The sequence below is a fragment of the Cupressus sempervirens genome, chromosome 10, assembly GCF_028749045.1.
Source record: "Cupressus sempervirens isolate cs-2001-9-10 chromosome 10, ASM2874904v1, whole genome shotgun sequence".
NCBI lineage: Eukaryota > Viridiplantae > Streptophyta > Pinopsida > Cupressales > Cupressaceae > Cupressus > Cupressus sempervirens.
This window is the reverse complement of record NC_143127.1, coordinates 398,278,530-398,283,865: the sequence shown is the minus strand read 5'-3', so window position 1 is coordinate 398,283,865 and position 5,336 is coordinate 398,278,530. Positions and strand designations below refer to the sequence as shown.

Here is a 5,336-nt window from a genome sequence, read left to right as displayed (position 1 = left end):
TGATTGTTTTGGTTTTTTTTTATGAAAAGCCCCAATTTTGGATAATGCATACAAGATCTTATAGAGTATGCTTTATTGTCTTGTTCCTTAACAACTCTAACGCTATATGAATATTGAAATAAATTGTTAAAAAGAAATTTGGTGAAAAATAAATAGGATTATATTATGCTTGTTGGCATCATGCAAACATAGGCAATATTTTTTTAAGGTTTAGAGTGGGTATGGATGTTAGGTCAGTTACATGCCTTTTGGAAAGAGTTGTTTTAAATAGGGTTTGGAGAAAACAAAAGGGGGGGGAAAAATTAAAAAAGAGGAGGAAGCGCACTGTAGGAAGAAGAAGCAGTTACAGTAGGGAACACATTCAAAGTCGAGGTAGTGGAAGTAGACACAACTACGGGCCTAAACTTCCAAGTTCTTGTTAGATTTACATTTCCTCTACTTTATGTTTTGCAAAGAATGGAGAATAATTTCTTAAATGAATGGTAGTTCTGTAAAAAATTGTATGCCCTGTCCCTAGTTGTTTGATACTAGTAGGCATTGAAGAAATAAAAACATCCGGACTGAATTCTCTTTAAAATCACAACCATGTTTAAAGTATATATTTTTTAAAATAAAAAGGATGGTGTTTAAAATGTCTTGTGAAACCCTAGTTGCTTAAATGCATGATAGGAGATGTGCTCAGTTTTCAACAGTGCTGAAGCTGTTGAACATTGTTGATTATATGATTCGAGGATTGACTGGAATTAATAAAAAACCGTAGCGTTTCCCTTAAACCGTTATTACTGATATTGTTGGCCCTAAATTGATTTTTTTTAACCTTAAAAATGTTTGCTATTACGTTAAGCTGGAACTATTAAACGATTTTGCTATTACACTTGTTCATTGCACTGTTGAACGTTTTGCTATTACATTGTGCTATTAAATGTTTTTTTTTGTTTTTTTTTGTTACACTTATTCGTTGTGCTGGAGCCAGAACTGTTAAATGTTTAGCTGTAACCTTTCCAAAAATGTTACTTTGGCTGAATATTAATACTGTACTCATGCTGGAACCGTAATTATTGGACACATTAATACTGTTATCCTTTACACGTTAAGTTAATACTGATATGGTAAAAACTTCATGGTTGTATCTTAAAAACATGTTGTGATACCTTATTAAACATTTGGTATATCTTGTTCTTTGGTGCTGAGTTGTTGCCATTAGTGATATAGTGTAAAACATACTGTTGCTAACTGGTAAATGTTAATGCTTAAAGCATCATAGGAGATAAGGAATGGCTGTAAAATTGCTATCTTGTCATGAGTTTATCTTTAACTATGAAGAATCCCACCTAAACATATTCTAGTTTTGGGTCTTGAAGACCACATCGGAATTTTATGGCGGTTCTGTATGTTATCTTAAATTTGATGGCATTGGATTTATTTTGACTTAAGAAAAGTGGAACTGGAGTAAACTGTTATCTCCTGTGGATCAGTGAGTAGATAACTGAACTGGTATACCCTATCCCTCATAACCTTAATGACTTCGAGTTGTCATTACTCAAAGTGATTTCCTTGGTATCTCAAACTATTATATCACCATTGCAACAATAATATTATGATTAGATTGGCAACCCATTAATTTTTGCGAGAATGAGTATTCTGCTATATCATTTAGAGATCGTGGGAGCTTTCAAACTGAGTTTTGGGGTGTTTGCTTGTCTAAACTATGTAAATGCAGTTACACTGAATGCTTATATGCATATACAGGATTACCATTATTATATAATGGCGAAATCTAAAGTAGGGTTGAATACTGTGAACATGTACTAATTTTGGCTGAACTGTACAAAGTCTGAAGTATTTTCATTTCAGTTGATTCGTGATTGGCTAATAATGAATTATAAATCTGTTGTTACAACTCTTTTTGATAAAAGCGTATATCCCCTCATGTTTGGGTGTAATGTAGCGATTATGGGATAGATAGGTGGATATCTTCATGTTTAGTTTCCCTATTTGCCAGTGTTGTAGAATGGTTGCATGTTGCTTTTGTTTCTTCTACAAGTAATTCTGGGTTTTGAAAGTGCTTGGCCATGCCAATTTATTTTTCCAAATATTGCATATGTGACTCATGGTTATGCCTATTTGGTATTCATTTACTGCATATGTGTAGATATGTAGTTATTTATTTCCCAGCTACATTCTATGTTTAGAGTACTAGGCACATGGTTGCAATGTAGAAATGTTACACGGTCACACCAGATACATCTGATCCATCCTGTTCTAGGAAGCTAGGCTTCTCGTGCCAGGGTCAGGGAATTCTTCATGTTAGGAAGAATCCAGGGGGAGTACTTCACTCCGTGGTTGGCGAGGTTAAAGCGCCTGGGCCACACTTTCGTCTCGGGAAGCAGGTGGGAGACGTCCTACAGCTTTTGGAGATTGGAACCACTGGAGAGCTCATTGGAAAGTCATCTCAGTTTGATTGCCCAGCTCATCATTTGAGATGTACTTATTTACAACATTGTAACTCATTTATGTTTAGCTATAAGTTGATGCTTATTAAAAAAAAAAAAAAAAAAATGTAATACTGTAAGTTGGATCAGCAATTTGTGAATTATATGTAACTGTTGAAATGCTGAATCAACAAATCTGTAATGATGTATGACATGACATGAATGTATGTAAAAGAATTGTTGATATCAAATTAATGATATATTATTAATCTTATGTAACGAATGGTTTGATTTTGTTTCCACTTTTATGTTATTGGTTTCCTTTGCGCAAATTATCCGGTTGATGATGATGATGTGGCACAGTTAGTCTAGAACTGGTTCTTTACATCTTCCCTCATATCTCAAGCATCAGACTATTGGTGAAAAATATGCAGAAGACACGGGGTGGAGACAACAATCATTTGTTGCCTGCTATGTATATTAATCGAGTGATGGCTACATGCCACATCACACCCTAACATATTATTAATCTAGCATTTGTCAGTCAAGAATTTAACACTATTAATTCAGCAAGATCGATGGGAAACACGGTATTTGCATTCCCAAAGTCAATGCGATCATTCCCTCCCTATTATTGATTGCCATTTCCTCCTCAAAATATCTCAACACGTGCCTTTAAACGCATTGTCAATTACGTGCAAAACATATATTAACCTAGATACTTTTACTTCAATTAATTAACATAGAGATTAAATAAAATTTAATTATGAAAAAAATGTCATAGCTATTGTATATCAGGTAATTGCAAATCGTCTTTGGTCCTCACAAACCAATATAATGGCAGCCTAATCCTGAAATATACACAAACCCTAAACCCTAATTTTCTGAATTCATGCAACTGAGCATTTAATCTAAATTTTCGAGTACAATCAATATTAATGCGTTCAGAGACATGCAACTTATCTGAGAAGCACTAATAACTAATTTCTCCTCTTTGTTAATATGATATTCCACTAAAACATGCATGAAAAATAAGAGTCTCATATAAGCATTAAAAGATCAAATCGATTATCTACAGTTTAAATGATATTCAACATAACCATAATGAACTCAATAGCATATAACAGTTCCAAGCGCAGACATAACTGGAAAATAAACACAACAAATTCCATAGTATATAACTGTTCCAAAGACAAACCAAAGTGGAAAAAGAAGACGGAACCAGTAATTATAGATATGCATTGTAAAAACAGTAAATAAATCTGTTCCCTACAAATTTATTTAATAGTCCGAAGCCATTAATAATCAGTTAGGACCTCAGGCATACAAATGCTGGCTAGTCATGGCACGCATTTAACAGAAGATACTGTCATGGGAAATTTAGAAGTTTGTGCATAAACAAAGGACACAGAACCTCCAGCCTTTATTGGATTCCCATTGTTAACAAGGCAGTCGTTGATACTCAAACGCTTGAACAATTTTGGGTCAATCTCTATCGCAGAGGTGAAGGATCCGCAGGCGAGATGTATTTCTGAAATGGAGCAGCCTGTTCTGCACACATTCACTACTTCCACTGTGTATGATGGCAGTCCGTTTGGCGTTGGAGATTCAGGGCTTTGATTCACTGCTATGTCTTCTTTCAAACAAGCTTGTCCCGTTTTCTCAGCGAATCCACCTGCAAATTTGACAATGCGCATCAAATTCCAAACTATGAAAAAATACATAAGGTACTTTAAGGACTTGACTTACCCAGACGACCCAACAGCCTACGGTTTGTGTAGCTTAAATTCACAATGTCATTTGTCACGTTGGACGCACCCACGGAGTGTGAATCTTCCATTTCTGACAAGCCTGCACATATCACAAATGCGTTATGCGATATGCTGTTTTAAAAAAAAAATTGAAGTAAAAGCTATTATTGTTGTTATTATATAATGATTTCTAAAACGCTTAGAACTGCATATTGACGGTATGATATATATACCCGCGGAGACTCCGTTGAAGAATATGAGGAGAGCAAACAAGGCGGAAACATTGATCAAGTTCAGCATCGTCGTTGTTGCTGCGAACGCTTTGGATTTACTTTACAATTTGCCTTTCAGTGGTTTATATAGCAATCTAGCCACATCCCACGTCGGTATGCTTATGCAGCCGACCGCAAGGCTGTTTTATAATTATCTTCAAATAATATTGCCTGTAAATAGTAAATAGCTGTCATTTAATTTTGCCTGTTTTGGGCTATGATGGTTCAAAGCAGCGGTTATATTGTTGTTCCTAAATCTTCTCTTTGTTGGTATTGGAATCCGGGACCTGTTCCCACTGACTTATTTAATAACATTATTAAATTTATATTTAATTAAAAGTATCATTTAATTTCTTATTTAATAATTGTGATTCATTAATTTAGAGTCAATCTTTTTCGTTCTTAAAAGTGACAATCTTTCCTAGAGGCCATTACAGCTATGAAGTAGTTAATTTAATAGTTTAGTGGGTTGAACCGTGAACCTAATCAAATAGAGTAAGGACCTTGCTGGCATTTGTGCAAACCTATAGAACCCAAGAAGTCATGTGTCTTATGACTCCTTTTCCTGCATAAATTACTTGTTAAAAAACTAGATGGTGAGATTAACATTTGTTCCTTGTGTACAGAAGCTTGAGAAATTCTCCGGCCTGATTTTGCACAATGGGTTAATATTCTAAATGTGTTAACTGGTAACTCCTTGTGCTTAACATTTATGATAGAAATGAAGACATTTTTAAAGGTGGTTCTCTTAAGAAATCTCTTTGGAAATTCATATTCCTTAACATTTACGCTACCTTCAAAGTTGATGAAAACTCATTTGCTAAACTCCTAGGAGACACAGTCATCATAACTCATTTATACAATTTTTTTGTTGGTTAATA

General features: G+C 34.6%; 1 pseudogene; it reads right to left on the bottom strand.

Moving 5' to 3' along the window:
- Positions 1-3,772: 3,772 nt before the first annotated feature.
- On the bottom strand, positions 3,773-4,483 carry LOC149534357 (TPD1 protein homolog 1 pseudogene; annotated as a pseudogene).
- Between the last annotated feature and the right edge of the window lie 853 nt (positions 4,484-5,336).